Raw genomic sequence first — 19337 nt, 5'->3', positions numbered from 1 at the left:
CAATGAATCTGTTGTGTGTCAAACTGTGTAAATTATTGTATTCATTCTGTATAAAGTATGGCAAATCTATTTTCTCTTTGTGTTTTGTTGAAGTGTATTAAAAAAGTGATACCTTTTTAATGACCAAAAGGTAAATGTACAAGTTCACTTAAATAAAAACAAAGAAAATGTAGTGAAATTTCCGTTTCAATGTATTGTATTGTTAAAAAGTCCATTTTGCAAGCAAACAAGAAAATTGCTTCGGAAGGGAAAACTTTGGAACAACATTAGGAGTTTAAACCCATGCACGCTTAAACAAAATAATATATATTTTGTTTTCTGTATTATTTGTGACCATACACAAAATTAATTGAATAGCTTTGATAAGAAAAACAAAAAAAATGAAGTTAAAACATAAACACTAATAAATCACACGGTCAATTGGCTAGTTAATCAAATCAGCAGAAGTTTTGGCCAATCGGATCGCGTGTTAGAAGTGCCTCCGACAAGAGTGTCCGTGCATGCAGCCCGCTTGAGGGCGGTCGTCGTCCATTAAACGTGTTTTAGACCACCAGCGGCAAAAAGAACAGCGGTCAAAGGGTCCACGTGTGCCTACGTTTTACATGAGTTTCGTTAACAATTTTTTGTGGTGCTTCGTGCTATGACAGAGAAAACCAACGAAAAGCAAGGGTATGTAGCTTTCTGTGTTTTAAATTGCACCTTGTACGTGTTTGTTGCAGAATTGAATTCGGGACATTGTTTTTTTGTGATTATTAGCCGTAGCGTAATGTTCACATGTTGGCAGGTGTAAAATGTAATACAAGTTTTACAACCGGAAACCGTGTTGAACCATGAAGGAAGAACCTCCATGGTTCAACACAACGTGGGTGTGTGTTCCAGGGGTGGATTCCACAAAGGTAGTAACTTAGCCCTAGGCAATACTAAGATAGGACCAGTCCTAAGTTAGGACCAGTAACTCATCCTAACTTAGGACTGGTCCTATCTCTTAGCATTGCCTAGGACTAGGTTAGGACTACCTTTGTGAAATCCACCCCTGGGCTTTTTTTGTTGCAGTCGACTGCACTGGACATGGAATTACTTCGGTTGTAGGCCCATAACACATGGGATATTCAGACAGAAAGTGCCAAGTTGTCTTCGAGTGTAAAACCATTAATATTTAAATTGGGAAAGTGACTGATGGTCTCCTGCTGCTGCGGAGAATAATTTATTGCACAGCCCTCTAAATGAAACAGCCCCGTTTCGGCATACAACTCCCCTAATCGATCATAGTTGGGTTTCATTAGGTGTGAATCATTGCAGCTGAATGGTGCACAAATTAATGATAAAGCACAAATTAATGATAAAGCACACGTGCACAAAATTCCCACAACATTAGTTTAAAATAATATTGAACAAAATGAAAACAAACCATTTTGCAGAAAAAAAATAAACGACGAGCGCCCTCAATATGACTGTCGGCGCACCATCATAGCGAACTGGGACACTTTTTTGGATTGTGTAAAATCCTGAGTTTCAAGACCCGACTAGGACCATTAAATGCTAGGAAACAGTTCACGAATCACTCTATCGGAGATGGACAAAGAGTGTGTTATGTAAGAAGACGACTGTGTGCGCACTATTAAACTATGGAAAGTGTATTTCCAAGTAGGCCAAGAAAATACAAAGTCTTCCTGCACGAGTGATTGCACGGCACACACTCTGATCGGGTTTAATAGAAACTCCACATCTGATTACCAAGGTACGTGTCAAGTTTGAAACCTTACAAAATAATTGGATAATTTTTTTTTCCTCCTTAGAATAAAAACATTGTTTTATCTTTCATAACGTTTCTGAAGCAACTGGATGGCAAAAGCGATTTGGAAAGTTCAGCTTTCAATAATTTGAAATGTTATCAAATTAGGCCTAGGCTAAGTTTTGAAGTAGTTCGGGTGTCAGCTTTCAGGGAAAGGTCATTGCACTCGTATATAAACACATGGTGACTAATATTAATACACCCCATGCTTCGCTAAAGACTTGCAAATGCATTTTCGTCACCCACCCGTTTTGAAAACAATTCGAATCTTTTCAGTGAATAAATTCAGTGGGCCAACTTTACAACTACCAAAAAGTGTCCGTTAATTATTTTCCAGTGTGTGGCGGACAAAGATTCTTTTGTTGGAACAATTAATATAATTTCCAGATTGGTTTTACCAGTCCACCCCTTCCATGGCATACAGGCTTACTCAAACAATTTTTGGTTTCAAAAATAATAAGACCAAATTTGGTAAATACTGATGGATGTTTAAGTTTCTCCATCCAAGTTTTAGAGTTGGATATACCATGAGCATACAACATAGGCCTACATACATGCAGTCGTTAGCATAACTACAGGCGCCTTTTTCAGTGAAAAAGGCGCCTGTAGTTATGCTAACGACCGCATGTATGTAGGTTACAACCTTATGATAAGGTTACAAAGCACCTACCTACAGAAAATGTCACAAACATTCAAACCCCCCAAAATAATTTGTATGTCTTAATTAGATGTTCGTCGCTGTTGATGATTACCATTATGTAGGATTTGAAACTTTGCATGGTGGAAATAAGACATAGAAGAGTTTGCGGTAACACCATGTAATGACTGTCTCTAAATGAGTTGGGGTGGTTCTGAAAAGAACCGTTGGTTTAACTCGATTACCATTATGTCGTAGTGTGACTTGTACAAGTCTAGCAGTAGCACTTACACACTTGAGGTGTCGCCATGAATGGCCATTGAATGTGATATTTGCTGGATCAATACCATTCTTTTTGTATTATTGCTGCTCCTACATAGAGTAGCCCATACTTTTACCGGCAGGTTTTATGACTACTATTGACTTGTCCCCATCGCCAGCAAACACTGCAATTATCATCCACAAAGGGTGCTTCTATTAATAGCACATCCAACGTCGTGTCATTGTTTATAACGCTTTAGGCCAAAACTAAAACATGTTTAGCGTCCTCCCTTTAACAAAAAGTAATACCTTTTTTTCAATGGCCGCTTGACACATTATTTAAAAACAAACAGCTGGGCTATTTAAAAAAAATATTGTTTTGCCGAGATCGTTAAAATATGCAACAAATAAATAAATAAATAAATAAATAAATAAATAAATAAATTGTCATACAAATTTGTTAAAAAAGAAAAGAAAAAAGAGGCGGCCTCTTGAAAGGAAGCGGACGCGTACGGTAATCATGTTTTAATTTTTATTTGGCCAATTCTACCTGTAGTTGTCTAGCGATCACATCGTGCCGTTGGGGAAAGGCCGCAGGGTAGTGACGTCGAGACTCTAGATCTATGTGACAGACAACTCTTTGTTGAACCCGCGTGACACCTTGGCGTTCACACCTATGGAATCTCCGGATGTGAGACACCAAATCTCCTGCTTTCAGATGAGAGATCTTAGAGTCTTGGTCAGGTAATTATACACCCTTTCTCTCAGTTCATTGCTTAGATTTAGATGTAGACATATAATGGTGTTGTTCTGCCTTCATGTGTGCGATTCGCTTGTACATGATTTACACTGTTACAGATCGAATATCGTGTTTCTCTCCTCACCTTGAAAATTCTCTTTGTTTTTTTATTTAGTTAAAGATTATAATAATAATAATGGCAGAATTAATCGATTATTGCAGCTCTAATGGTTACACTGGTTTACACATTATAAATGCAGTAGAGAATATTATTGATTTTTCTCTGACATTTTAAAATTGTGTTTTTGCTTGAGATCCATAGTGTTTTATAGCATAATACTGTCGGTGAGCTGATGAGAACGGTTAATCTTTGAGTTGATTTGTTTGGATTGTGAAGACAGTGCTTTGAGCTCATAGTTTACACTGTGCATGTTGATGAAAACAATGGATTGATTTGAACGTAATAAAACACAATCATTGCAGTATACAAAACCGTTGGCCCCGTGGGAAAATACTGCCAACTGTGCACACAATATTCCTCCAAAGACTTGGGCAATACCAAATAAAATAGATTTCCTCTAGTTAAGTTAATTAATTTAGATTGTGTTAGCTTTGCATAAACTTGAGCAGTTTTGGTCGGCAAATCTTTGCAATATAGACCCTCCTACTTAATATTGCGGAAACTATCGAAGACTTCACTCTTTATAGTTGTTTAGCAACAAGTATGACTCATGCTTTTGTGTTAATGCTAAAGGGGAGAGAAACCGAAAGTATGTTTTGTATCTTTCTCACGGCCGAAAGGCCGCGAAAAACTGTAAAATACAAGGAAGTATTTCTGGTATCTTCTTTTGATTGGTTGAGTTGTTAATTTTACAGATGTTATGATATGCATATGTTGAGATACACCAAGTGAGAAGACAGGTCTTTAACAATTAACAATACTGTCCGGTGTCTTTAAGTTTTAGGGTCGTCGGTCAGCCATTTGTAATAATAATAATAATAAAAAGTAGTAGGGTTTGAAATGTTGCATGCGGAGATAAATTATAATAGATCCGTGTAAAATGTCTATACATTTGAAAAACAAATTGTGGGTTAAACTTGTCCTTTTATTTGTGATTCGGTACTTTGGCTTACAACATTCTAGTATGCATAATTTTTATTTTATTTTTATGCTTAGCTACTTTTCAAGACACTGCTCTATAATTGCAAGGTCGTGGGTTCGAATCCCACCCGCGTAATGCCTGTGATATATATTTTTTTCACAGGACTCGGGAAAATACTGAGTATACAGTGCTAACACACATCGGTGTATGGGTAAAAACCAAAATTAACATTCTTTATCCCCCATGCAAATTTAACATCTATACCTTTTTGTGATTTAGCAGCTCTATGGAGTTGGGCCCGTTTCTTGTTTTGTGTTTTCGTGTTCAACTGTATGATTACAACATGAAACCCGCATGAATAATAATAATTGACCCAAGTTTGTACCCCTCCAATCCTTTCAGGGCCCAATTTCATAAAGCCTGTAAATTTGCTTAATGTGAAATTTCTTCCTTGTTAAAAAAACAGGATTACCAACCAAATTGGCACATGATTATCAGGATAAGCAAATGAATACCAGTATAAAGAAATATGCAACAAATGGAAATTTGGTTGGTAATCAAGGAAGAAGTTTCATGCTAAGCAAATTTGTGAACTTACAGGCTTCATGAAATTGGGTCCGGTTGCTTCCCTCTCACAGTCCATACCCCCACGGATTGGTTCTCTATTATGCCCATAATTATTCGTTGATGCAGTCCCGCTAATGTATACCTTCGAAATTGAGACCGCTTTTAGAAGTACGCCCCCACTCAATCAAACCGGTTCCAATTTTAGAAATCCAAACAGAAAGTAATACATGTTAGCAAACATAAATTGTTGCTGTGCAAATTTTCAAGAATAGATCTAATCAAAGTAAATTTATCTATTTAAGGAAAAAAAATCGTTATCGTGGATAAACTTCATTAGCCTTTAAAGGCTCTGGCCACAATTGGTAATACGCAAAATAATTGTTAGCATAAAACTTACTTTAACAAGAGCTGTTAATGGAGAGCTGTTGATAGCATAAGACATTGCTACCTCTGAAGTAACGTAGTTTTCGAAAAAGAAGTAATTTTCCACTAAAACAATGAATTTGATTTCGAGACCTCAGATCTTGATTTTGAGGTCCCGAAATCAATCATGTAAAAGCACACAACTTCATTTTTTCCATTATAATCTCGCAACTTTGACGACCAATTGAGTTCAAATTGTATTATTATGTTATGCATAATTGATGAGAAATACTGGTCTTTGACAATTACCAAAAGGTGGCCATTTTCTTTAAATACAGTGGACACTATTGGTAATTATCAAAGACCAGTCTTCTCACTTGATGTAGTGAAAGTAAAACCTTTTGATTAGGAACCTTTATGTGGTTATATAAATATGCTTCACAAAAGTATTTGATTATTATTTGAGTGCGAAATTACCTCTTTCTAAAAAACTTTTTCTCTCTTCATGTGGAGTTTTGTACCATCAACAGCTCACAAAATGCGTCCTAACGTTTATGAATACGAAACTTAGAACTCGTCCTAAGTCCTAACATTAATCCTAATTCATAAATGCCTCATACAGTTTCGCTATTCCTATTGGTGGAGAGCGCGTCACTGACCGGTAAAAAGTGTTGAAACATGGGCGTGACACGCGAGCTTGTTGTTCTTATAAGACAGTTTCCCGATCGGGCAGAGGGCCTTACCATTTTATAGCTGGAGGGTTGTTGTGTTGAAAGAAATCGTTGAACAATTAAAAGTTTTGCACTTATTTTACTGTTTGACCAAAATTTTGTGATGTTTTTTGACCGAAAAAGGTATTAATGAATGGGAATCAAAGTGTGTTGAATCGGTTTTCAACTAGTGGTTTAAACCCGCCGAGGCCTGGTTCTTGATAATTTACCTCGACGTCGTCTCGGTAACATTATCAAGAACCAGGCCTCGTTGGGATTAAACCACTAGTTGAAAACCTCTTCACCACACATTGATTCCCTTAGTAAGGAAGAGTTTGGAGAAATCGACGGCTGTGCCTTTAAATGCGCCCAGCTCTATGCAATGCTGGACGAGATTCAGAGACAGTGGACATGCTTTATATAGCCGCTCACAACGACGAGCGAACCCCACCAGAAAACCATCAGAGACCACTGAGTAATCACACCCAATCGATGTGTCCACACTTGGGTGATGTGATGGCACTCAATGTATATTTGTTCAGACTTGCTCCGTGGGACTAGAAATTACCCGAAGAGCGGTTAGGGATACCAGACAATGTGAATAATAAGACCTGAGCCAAGTTATGACGGACAGTGGGTGGGTCTTGATTTTTCGTTGTGTTGTGAGGTTGGACATGCATTTTTACTTAAAGTGTTATATGATGGTTGTATACGTGAGTGTGTGAGGATTTTGTATGTCTGTGTTTCTGAATTAACGGTGGAGATGGTCCAAATTTCATGGACATGCTTTTTAGCAGAACATATTGCTGAACAATATTTGTTGCTGAGCATAAATTAAGCGGCAAATTATGTGGCAGACAAATAATTGTTGTAGTGTTTAGCTACGTGTTGTGCTAAATCGAATTACACTTGCGCATGAGGGGGAATCCGGTCTTGAAAGAAAATAGTAACTGGTCCAGTACACGATTGGGCTATAAAACACCTACCTATGGTTTTACTGCAAAACTATTTTATGCCTACCATGCAAAGTTCCAAATCCTATACTTAGGTATAGTACGTGGTGTAACTGCAAACCTTACAATATAATGCATTTTTAGCATTCAAATCTTACAACAAGCCTACCAAAAAAATATAGTAAGTTATGTACAAAGTTTCTGTCAGCGAGCCATCACTGGGATACAATATTGTAAAAAATCGAAGTGTGTTTAATTTATAGGCCTACAATATATATGTATATATATATATAGTTAAATATGTACAAAGTTGCTGTCAGCGAGCCATTACTGGGATTATACAATATTGTAAAAAATCGAAGTGTGTTTAATTTCACAAAGCACTAATGACATTCATCTTATAAGATGAGTGGCCATACAGTAAATATCACGAGTGGTGTTTAATTGCATTGTGACAACATTTGCTGAGCAATTAAGATTGATTCACAGTAAAGCTAAGTTGGTAAACAGTATCTGGACTATAGCGGCTGCATCTAGAGCTACGACTGTTGCTTAGTATGTTGCTAAAGGATGACACATACTTCAACATGATGGCGCAGCCATCCAGCCGGTAGGCGTTTTCTAGCCGTATGAGTTCAATTCGGACATAGCTTTTTGTGAAATCGCCCCGATTTCACAAAGAGTTAAGACTGAATCTTATCTTGAGTTGACGAGTTACCTGTTCAACTTATGATTAAAGCTTTTTAACAGTTTCGATTAACCCGCCTTAAAGAGACGTAGGACCTAAAGTTAGAACTATCTTTGTGAAATCTAGGTTGGGTTTTGCTGTGCTATTCACTTTGACATAGTGCTCTCTAAATAATGTCTTATGGAAATGAAATGGTTCCAAGTTGGGGTACCCCACATTCAGGATAAACAATGTTACTCGTGTGAGAATGGACACCAGGTTTTGTTGATTTGCTTTTAAAGCAGCAGCGGGCATCAGAGCCATGGCGTCGTTGATTCTTTAAAGACATTGTCAAAGACCTGCAGTCTTCTCAACATAAGAACCAAATAACAAACCTGTGAAATTTTAAACTGAATAGGTCGTCGAAGTTGCGAGACAACAATGAAATAAAAAACACCCTTCACATGAAGTTGTGTGCTTTCAGATGCTTGATTTCGTGACTTCAAAATCTAATTTTGAGGGCTCGAAATCAAATTCGTGGAAAATTACGTATTTCTCCAAAACTACGTTACTTCAGAGAGCCGTTTCTCACAATGTTTTATACTATCAACCTCTCCCCATTACTCGTTACCAAGTAAGGTTTTATGCTAATAATTAAATTAGTTTGAGTATTACCAAAAGTGTCCACTGCCTTTAAACAGCAGCACGGCATCGGAGCCATGGCATCAGAGTTGATTCTTTTTAATGATGCCATCGTTATCATACACATTTTTTTTTATTACAGCTGCAGAATTTCCTGTAGTGGACTGATATCTGAGTTTGTTTAGACATAATCACGATATATAACCTGCAGGAATTTGTGCTGTTTGTTGCTTCTATGATAACTCTTTAAGTATCTTTTTTGAGGCCTGATATACATTCTTTTGCTGGTACGCCTTTTTGTGCTAGTTTTAGTAACTTTCAGTTCATACTCTCACATTACACTTTCCCAAAACAAGTAGTCATCATAATGCGTAGTGGTGACAATATGAAATCTTTGAAGCAAGTTTCGGTTGAGTAACTCACTATGGTTTTCATGTTCTCTTCTAGGAATTGTTTTCTTTTGCGTGTTGGGCTTTGTTGGACACACAATGTAAAGATTATTGATTTCAAATTGTCCTTGTTTGTATCTTGTTTTGGGATTTCCCTTTTTTTCATTGAGAAAGGTTCTTTGGTTGGAAAGCAAACAGATGTGAATTTACGCAGATAGATAGTGTTCATGGTCACGACGCTTTTGTGTGCCAAGAGTTTAATGACCTACATATTCTGAAATTGATGTACCACATTTTGATCTGCAATACGATGTCTTATATTCTTCGGCACCTTTTTGTTTTGCACCTATTTTTATAAACATAGAATACATAGTAATTTGAATATGAATAATTATTGCCGAGTGATTCTGTGGGAAATATAATAACCCTGACCCTTGACCTTGATGTCAAGGTGCAGAGATAGTTCCAGACAATTATTAGTTACTTCCAAGTGGCTGGCGTCAGGAAAAGGCTCCTCACCATAAAACATTTCTTCGAAATTGTTTTCGCCCAACCCTTAACTACAATTGACAAAAAGCAAAGGCCTCCACACAACTATGCTCTTTATATTTTTGTAAACTTGACTCTTGTTCCTCGTGACATTTTGTTGTGCGAGATTGTGCTTAATGAAACCTGAGAAATTGTAATGAATTTGCTCTTTAAATACCAATGCATGACACCGTCAACTCTTTCACCATTTAAGGTTTTTGATATCTGTTTGGAGGTCGAGTCTTTGGCCATGACACGAATCCCTATACTCACTGTGAATGAAGATGTATGTTAAATAATTTACCAGTTAAAGTTTCAGCTTCTCTGGTCGTCAAGTTTTGGAGAGAAAAAAAGTGAAATCGCACGGGCCAATGTTTTCAGGAGAGTCCTGTAAATCCGTTGTACTATGCCAATCATTGTCATCTCACTGAGACAACAATTATTCATTTTGTACCGTTCTGTAAGTTTATTGTATAAATTTGTGGATGCTTGTGGCTTGTGTTTTTGTGTCGTACACAAAGTACCAAAACCCCCTTTAAATTGTTCAAATTACTCCCTGGCTTTCATTGTATGATACCGTGAACTCTTTAATCTTAAAACCGTTGAAATTGTATTCCGGGCTATCGTATAATTTGGGGGAAATGACGCACATTAATTATCTTCTTGATGGGCCATCTGGGAATCGGAAAAATTCGCTAAATTGGTTTCATTACAAAGAGTTTCCGATTGCCTGTACTCATCAGTTGTTTCCTGATGTCGATGAGCTTTTATGTTAATGGCCTTCTTCAATGCAGCACGAGATCATGAACATTACAATCATTTCCTTTCGTCTTAATAATAAAACGCACTAGGCTTCAAAAAGTTCACAATAAAGAAGGAGAACAAACATGAAGAGCATATTACCCTTCTTCACATCGTATACAGGCATGATACTTCGAAAAAACAAATGAAGCGAGTGCCCCCATGCCTTGGATCCATAGAAATTCTCAATCTCCCCATTGGGTGCCCTCTTTCGAGGAGAAAATGCCTTTGTGCCCTTGCCCTTTCAAAAACGAAGGCACACATACCTGAACTATTCTTCACATCGTATATACATCAACCCTGCGCCCATAATGGAACAACCCAGCCGCCACATCCATGGTTAAGGCGCTAGGAACCAAGTGACTCCTATAATTTGACAAATATTTCTCCTTAATGCATGCTATAAATAGCTGTGTGTGGTACCTGTACCTCTTCATACATTTAGAAACTGTCATCGATTCTGCTATTGCCCTGCAGCGATGTGTGGAGGATGATGCTGGTGAGCAAGTTGCCCGGCCTACATCGTCTACTCCTCCGCGGCGAGGATGAGTCACTGTAGGTCCCTCTTGCTCCCTCTATACTACATGCTTGAACAAAATATCCACGCTATATAAGTGTCACCAACCTGTGCGTGTCACATCTATGGGGATTTGCGTGCAAATTGGGAAGCGACTGTAACATCTTAATGGACGTGTGATCGAATAGCACGTGTGAGGTATCATCGCTTTGTGGGCTTCCTCCCCGCTGCATCCCCTCTGGATCATCATCTGACGCCCGGATACTTTATAAGATGATGCAGAATGCTTGAGACGTTTTGATCAGACAATCTTGAAGACGTTTCTTGAAGTGGGATGTGTTACTGAGTACTGGTTTGTTAATCATTTGTTGCTAAGGACAGGATTGGAGCTGTCAAGGTAATTGTAACAAAGAAATTACATGTTTATGTTGTATTTATTTATTTTTGTAATGAGGAATTTAGTTGAGCGGTTTAATCTGTTAAACTCGGGCCTGCTTTGGAGTATTTTGTGTGGTCATGTTGTACTTTTGTAAAAATACCATATACAGTTAGAGATCTCATCAATTATGTATCATTAGAAAGCCTACATACATAGGTGGTGAACAATGAAGATCCCCGATTAGCGGCCGTTGTTAATTTATTTGCTTGTTGTTGAAACTCCAAGGGTTTAGAAGATTAAATTGTATCGTAAAGACATTTGTCAGAAGTTATTGTGTGCCTTGGCTAATTATAATAAAAACAATTCCCAGAAAATAAATGACTAAAGGGGAGGCAAAGCCCCATGGAGGGGGGGGGGGGGGGGGGGGCGACTAGTAAATATTTCGAACCATTCTTGTGTGCGTTGTTTTATATTGGGCAAGAGGGGCGACACGGCATGTGTGACACTGTGACGAGATAATTGATGAAACCTCTTTGTTTTCAACAGTTTCGCTTTGATTAATTGCTTTGTGAGGAATGTGTATTTTTCACAACGATTCTTAAAAACAGTGGACACAATAGGTAATTGTCAAAGACCAGTCTTCTCACTTGGTGTATCTAAACATATGCATAAAATAACAAACCTGTGAAAATTGGAGCTCAATTGATCGTCGAAGTTGCGAGACATGAATGAAATAAAAAACAACCTTGTCACACGAAGTTGTTGCTTTCAGATGCTTGATTTCGAGACCTCAAATTCTACACTTGATGTCTCGAAATCAAATTCCTTGAAAATTACTTCTTTCTCGAAAACTACGTCACTTCAGAGGGAGCCGTTTCTCACAATGTTTTATAATATCAACCTCTCCCCATTACTCGTTACCAAGTGAGGTTTTATGCTGATAATTATTTTGAGTAATTACCAATATTGTCCACTGCCTTTAAGGTTCCTTTGATGTTTACCAGAGTTTGTTGTCAGCCTAGTGTTTATTTAGACGACGATGTTGTACCTCGCGTGGGGGTATAGTTGTCTTACAGCTGTCCTCCCACGCATTCAAAGCGAGCTGCTTCACTATACTTCTTCTGCAATGATTCCTGTTAAAATGTTTGGTAATCTAAGATGGCATGTGTTCTTAAAACCCTACTTAAACTGTGTGGGTAGTTGAAGAATCATAGGCTCTTTTTCGAGTTCCACTGACTTCGCTTTTCATCAATACCTTCGTATAGCTTGCGCAGCTTCGTAGAACCACTATATCCCGAGCGACTTCAAGGGGAGACTACTCGCGCGAGCGACCACTCGGTGCGTGGTCTCCCCTTCAAGTCGCTTGGGAAGCTTTACATGGCACGAATGCCTTGACAAAAGGCTACTCTTGCAGACGGGGATCATGCCGTAGTTTCGAAAAGAGAAATTATTAATAGAGCTCTCCCACGATCTCATGCCATCTTATGTTTGGGTTCAGGCAACTCAATACTGCCAGGAACGAAGCATGGAAGGAAAGTGACAATGGAACAGGAAACCTTCTACAACAATAACAAACTGGTTGTAAAGGCAGGGTGTACTTTTGGTAATTACTCAACAAATAAATGACCGTAAACATTTTCTTGGTTAATCTTAAAGGGCAGTGGAAAGTTGGTGATGACTATAACACATTGTTAGAGAAACAGTCCCAACATATTTTCACCCACATAATTTGAATCAAGGAAAGGCTTCATGTCTTAAACCACTCTGTTTTTTTTTTTATTGTCGGTAATTTCTGGCAACTTGGAGTAACTAATTGAGCCAAAATATGCACAGGTTGTTATGCTCTTCTTGGGAAACACCAAGTAAGGGGTATTACCTTGACAACATATATAGATAACATAAAAAAATAAAATATTAAAAAATAACAAAAATTAGAAATTCGATTTCCACTAGCAGTTGGTAAAGAACAAACCTCACAATTAGGCTCCCTATCACAAATACGTAGGCATAACAAAGACAACCATTTAATACAAACAATGCTACACGATATAGAGCCTACAGGCAAGTACAATGGGCAACACACTACACTAAAAACTACAATACAAAAACAAAAGATACAACATCACCTCAATATATAAAACGAAAACAATATTGGGAAAAGTACAGGTACAGGTACCGGAAAACTCATGTAGACTTGCAAAATATTACCAAAGATATACCCGTTGCTCTGAATGGGTTGAAAGAAAACACATATTTAATGGTAAGGCTTTCATCCATCCAATGTACCGTCAGTGCGATTATAAAACGGATTTGTTTAATAAGAGACATTGAAAATGTGTGACTCACGACATATCGCATATATAATTATGTGCAGAAGGGATTCGGACACCTACACACACATTCTATGCTAAGATGCTAAAGTTATTGCTTTCAGGTGAAAATTACTTAGGAAGATTGCACCTTTCTTGAAAATGCAATAGGAGGATTTGGTCTAAAGACTTATTTTGTTTACCAACAGTTTTAATTCGAATGTATTTGGGTTTGCTTTATAGTACTTGAGTTAAATTCATTATGGCATTTACATAAATTGAATAACCCAAAGCAAAACTTGTCTTAAAAATGTGAGATAATCACATTAATTTACACTATAAAACTTCCAAGGTCAGAAATGACCCAGCAGGAGTGGGTTACGTGGGGCCTGACCTTTTCTGATTCAAAACGACCCGGAATCAGTATCACAAACTATCAGGGAGTCTATGTCACACAAATACAACGTGGCCCAGAATAATAAAACGTGACCCAGCCTGACCCAGCCATGGGTCGGACCACAAGTGAACATGAAACAGGGTCAAGTTATGACGTGGACCTTTTTTTAGAGTTTAATTTGTTGCGTTACTGTCAACATTCATGTGTATTGTAGGGCACACGTGCATATACGTGCTTTGTTTGATCATTCACAGCATGTTAGAACAGCTATACAATTAGTCATATTGTACACAATCCAAATGTTAAGTGTTTGATATTTTTGTTGAGTGGTTTCCTTAGTATTACTTGATCAGCTCAACATTATCGACTTGTCTGCATTATTCCAGGTTGATGCACTGTGCATGTCCATAATAATTTATCCCATTGTCAGAGACCTGCGTCTTAGATTATCATTATAAGAAGGTTATAGGATGGAGGTTGCTCAAGACAGGTCAGTAAAAGAAGAAAACTAAATCCATTCCCGGGGTCAGAGCACCGTGCCGATGTGACATTGACACTATCACACTTGCTTTCTATTTTTAACGCAACCGAATAGCCCTGGCAGCTCTTATTTTGTCGAGAGACGGCAGTCCGGGGTCGAGGCATTTCTCTCTCGCCGTCTCAATTTAGACACAGTCGATGGAGGATGCGGGACTAATTAAAGGGGACATTCCATAAACAGATGTCCATGCATTTAGGAATTATTTGTTAAGGACAAAAATATCGTTTGACAGTTATGAATTATCTTGTTAACTGTCAGGTCGATTTGAATAGTTTTCGTGTCTAGTTTTTGAAGTTTTCCCCTGCATACTTAGAGGCACTGGACACTATTGGTTGTTACCCGAAATAATTGTAAGCAAACACTTACTTGGTAAACGAGCAATGTAGAGCTGTTGATAATATAAATTATTGTTAGAAACGGCTCCCTCTGAAGTAACTAGGCCTATGGATTTTGAGAAAGAAATAATTTCTCAATCACATAATACAAGACTTTGCTGAAGCTATGCATCTGATCTGAAAGCACATGAAGTAATACAACAAGGGTGTTTTTTTCTCGTTTTATTCTCTTGCAAATTCGATGACCAATTGAGCCCACATTTTCACAGATTTGCTAGTTTATGCTTATGTTGAGATACACCAACCAAGTGAGAAGACTTGTCTTTGACAACACGAAAGGTATCCAGTGCCTTTAATTTAGTCACAGCCAGAGGATGCGGGACTAATTAAAGGGGGAATTCCACAAACAGATGCATTAAGGAATTATTTATCGAGGAAAAATATAATTTGACAGCTGTCATTTTGTTATAAAGTATCTTGTAAACTGTCAGGTCGAGTCGAATATTTTTTTGTAAATAGTTTCTAAAGTTTGTCTTTGCGTACTCAAAAAGTGCTTGACCTTTTAAATAACAGATTTTGTGTACAGATACTCGTGCTTGTTATATACTGACAAAATAGTGGCGTACAGTGCCAACGCTTTATGTGTGATCAATCGTGTGAAACAGCAATTCTGTGAACAGTTTGGCTTAAATCTGTCGTGCGAGTTGGAAGAAAATACTGATAAGTCACTCACAGCTGATTGCTTACAAAACCCTTCTTCTGACATACAGCTGTATCCATAGCCACGCACCTACATACTTGCAAGAACTTGTTCACAAATACCAGCCTTCTCGAAATCTCCGCTCTCAATCACAATCTCTACTTGCCTGTTCATCCGCTTCTACTAAGTCTTACGGCCAGCGTGCATTTTCTACGTCTTCTCCTACTCTTTGGAACAAACTCCCCCGCAACATCAAAGACGCTAAAACTCTGGATAAATTCAAACGCCTTCTCAAAACTCACTTGTTAAACTCCAACTAGTTTTGTCTGTTTTTTCTTTCTGACTTTGTACAGCGCATTGGGACTCCGTGTGTAATGCGCTTTAAAAGAACGGTTTATTATTATTATTATTATTATTATTAGCTGAAAAGTAAAAGTCATTAAATTTGGTTGGGTTTCCTTTTCAGGTTTTCAGAGATACAGTTTTCCCGAGTATGGCTTCGTGTCATGGGAAAATACTAGTATCAGAAGAAATAGTTCTACGAACAGAACAAAACTAACTAACAAATATTTTGTTTTACTTTCACAATCCTGATATATTTAAAGACACTGGACACTGTTGGTAATATTGTCAAAACAAGTCTTCTCACAAAAAAAAAACTGGTCACACGAAGTTGTGTGCTTTCAAATGATTGATTTCGAGACCTCAAATTCTAAATCTGAGGTTTTTAAATCAAATTCGTGGAAAATTACTTCTTTCTCGGTGTGCTTTCAGATGATTGATTTCGAGACCTCACATTCTAAATCTGAGGTTTTTAAATCAAACTCGTGGAAAAGTACTTCTCTCTAGAAAACTACGTCACTTCAGAGAGAGCTGTTTCTCCCAATGTGTTATACTATTAACCTCTCCCCATTACTCGTAATCAAGATCGGTTTTATGATAATTATTATTCGAGTAATTACCAGTACACTGACTTTAAGCAGTGTTCATGCATGACTGTTGTCGGTGTTCTAAATTCTTCCGCTGAAACTCTAACTGGAATGATCTGACGTATGTTTTTAATATAGAGATTGTTCATGGACAGCCCGAGTTCATGTTTACTGGGATGCCATAAATGAAAACGAACAGACTCACAGCTGTTTGTAGCAACCTTATACACACATAAAAAAAAAAAAAAAAAAAAAAAAAAAAAAAACATTGTAACCAATAGGTCTAATGAGATTTTTTTTTAATTGAAAGTCTGTGTACATTTGGTATTTGTCACAACATCTGTTAGCGATTGAATATTATTTTGCTAGCATTCGGCCGTCCATGGCAGCTAGTGCGAGAGGTGTGTATCTTTATCATGGTGCGGCCATCTTGAATTTACTTGTCATATTAAAATCAATGTAACGAAACCGAGGCTGAGCTGGCATAGTATGGTTCCTTCGTTGTACAATGACTTTCAGCATCCATTAGTGTTATTAGATACAGGGAAGATGACCAAGATGGCAGCAGCACACAGGTCAGGCGTGGTGCCGTTAACATCGTAGTGGTCAGCTTTCAATGTTTTCACAAAAACCAACAACGTGTATGTAGGGTTAGGGTTAGGGTTAGGGTTAGGGTTAGGGTTAGGGTTAGGGTTAGGGTTAGGGTTAGGGTTAGGGTTAGGGTTAGGGTTAGGGTTAGGGTTAGGGTTAGGGTTAGACATTGTGCACCCTCCTTTATCCTGAAAATGTAACCCCAATGTTTTTGTTTGTGATGGCAATCGCGGAGATTGTTCCTTTTCGTTGGGAGTCGAATCCCACCCGAGTTTGCTTGTGATTTTGTTTTCACAGCGGTCGGAAAAATAATGGTTTAACAGTGACAATACACATTGATGGGTATGGGTAAAACAAAAATCAATATTTTTCCTTTTGTTATTATAAGTCCTCGCTTTTAATATCACTATATATACACTGTTAGCGTTCAATGATTATTTGGACGGTGTTCTAAAAATATGCTGATGTGTACGTATACCGTTATCATATAAAAGCTCGATTCCCCTTTAAAGTTTATATAACTCAATTGCTCTCAATTTGTTTGTACAGGTAAGGCCCAAGACTCTGCAGCTATATATACAACTGTACGAGTGTGACTATTGAGAAACCGCTTCATTGGAAGAATATATGCGAAACAGACCCAAAACGACCGTCAATAACTGCTGCTGTAATTACTGCCGTGAGAAATTGTATTGATCTCATTCGAGCCATCTGAGATCTCTAAACCCTGACAAGCAAATCGGCAGCGAAGGGCTTCGGGCGCAGTGCCAGGAACGCAGGAGGAGGAAGGAACATTGTGAATTCACAACTGAATGCTGAACCAGCCGTCAACCGATTTGTCTTTATTTCACTCCGGAGTTTAATTAAGTGTGCGCCGTGGTTTGTCGTGCGCTAACCCCTACGACCGGATGACAATTCATTTGTGGTTCGGAGAGAGACGACAAAAGTCGCCGTGAATACCATTTAGAGGATTGTGTCGAGTAGTGATGGGTTTATAGTAGTCACGGAAAGACAAACCACTTGGCATGCCTTGATTATGCTGGGGATATAATTGATGATAACAAATGCTGGTACTACGTTGACGTGAATAATGGAAGGAGAGAATGGCATCATTCCAATAGTGGAGTTTAAGGAAGCTGTTTGATGCATGCAGTACCATTTAACATCTGATGAAACGTGGGTGCTCGCATTAGTTGCATTCATCACAACCACCGAGTTATTCTATGAATGATGTCATCCTACTAGTGTGGGAACATTATAAGAACATCATGTCTCTGATCACAAATGACTTCATAGTTTAAGCAACCATTCCATTCAGATACTCCTGTGTCAAGCGGTCATACTTTTTTTGGAAATTTTGTGGAGAACTTCACGGCTAATTAACGGTCCTTGGACCTCGTTTTGTGCACGGAGTGTTTTAGTGGAGTGGCCGTCGCAATCATCTTCATCTACGCTATTATCGATATCAGTGTCATCTGCCCTATCTCTGGAACTTACCCGAGGGACAAGGACAAGCATCTGCTAAGTGCTTCAAGTATTTCTCAGGACTGAGGTAAGAAAACTCTTTGTTTATTTCTGTTTTATAATAATAGTTGACAATTTTTAAAATGTTTTTTTTAAGAGATGCCCGAATGTCGAGTTAAGTTTTGATGATGTAGAGCGTAGTTATTCGAGTGATAAAGTTCTTATGACAATATAAAGACAAAAGAGTCATTAATGGCACGTTAAACTTCCAGTGCGAACTTTTGTCAACATTCGACTTTCAAGTTTCAAATATAATTTGTGTACAGAAATGGATAAGACTTTTTTCTCTGAACCGAAACGTGAATTTCTTATGAACATTTCGAGGCGAATGAACGTATGTAGCTAGGGACGGGAACAGCCGATGTCTACCACACTTTCTCCAGCATAGCGTTGGGACGATGTTTGTTTTGTAATGTACGAGGTTGTGGTCGGCAATAAGCTTATCAATTGGAATTCTCACAGTCGAACAGCGATATCAATTAGTTCCACGACACATGAAATACCCTTTCACCCCCCCTTATTTTAAATTAGACTGACCAGACCAAAACCATCGACGCTATGCAGTCAATGACAAACCAATGGCTGTCGTATCTGACGGGGAGCACCCCTCTCACCCCCCACCCCCCCCCCCCCCAAAAAAAAAAAAATAATAATAAATAAAAAATAAATAAAAAAAAAAAAAAAAACGCCCAATTTGAGTTGCAACTCAATACTTCTGGGCAACAAAAATTCAACATGATTTCCGTCACAACGGTTTCCCTCTCCCATTTTGCTTTTAGTTGTATGAACTATCTATGTAGATGAGAAAATAGACACACTGTAATGGTTTTTAATGATAATTACAATTTTAATGGTAATGTTTTTCTTTTTTAGTAATTACCCAAGGTCTTGTAAAATTGAAGCCATCAAATACCAGCTCTGGTAGTATAGTAGTACCAATGCTGGTGATGGTAAATATGTAAA

At 38.0% G+C, this 19337-nt stretch overlaps 1 protein-coding gene across 3 annotated transcripts in view; it reads left to right on the top strand.

Moving 5' to 3' along the window:
- Positions 1 to 580: 580 nt before the first annotated feature.
- LOC139949581 (cAMP-dependent protein kinase inhibitor beta-like) overlaps positions 581 to 19337 on the top strand; it is a 58676-nt gene continuing 39919 nt past the window's right edge. Inside the window, exons 1-4 of one of the 3 annotated variants that reach the window (XM_071947984.1) lie at positions 581 to 669; positions 1649 to 1738; positions 3247 to 3434; positions 17400 to 18402. The gene's annotated coding sequence lies outside the window, so the exon portion shown is untranslated. Of the gene's footprint in view, positions 670 to 1484; positions 1739 to 3246; positions 3435 to 10703; positions 11067 to 17399; positions 18403 to 19337 lie in introns of those variants that run through there. The other 2 variants (XM_071947983.1, XM_071947985.1) reach the window with 2 other exon arrangements.

The sequence above is a fragment of the Asterias amurensis genome, chromosome 17 (genome assembly GCF_032118995.1).
Source record: "Asterias amurensis chromosome 17, ASM3211899v1".
Lineage (NCBI taxonomy): Eukaryota > Metazoa > Echinodermata > Asteroidea > Forcipulatida > Asteriidae > Asterias > Asterias amurensis.
Note: the sequence above shows the minus strand (reverse complement) of the source record. Positions and strands in the feature narration are given on the sequence as shown.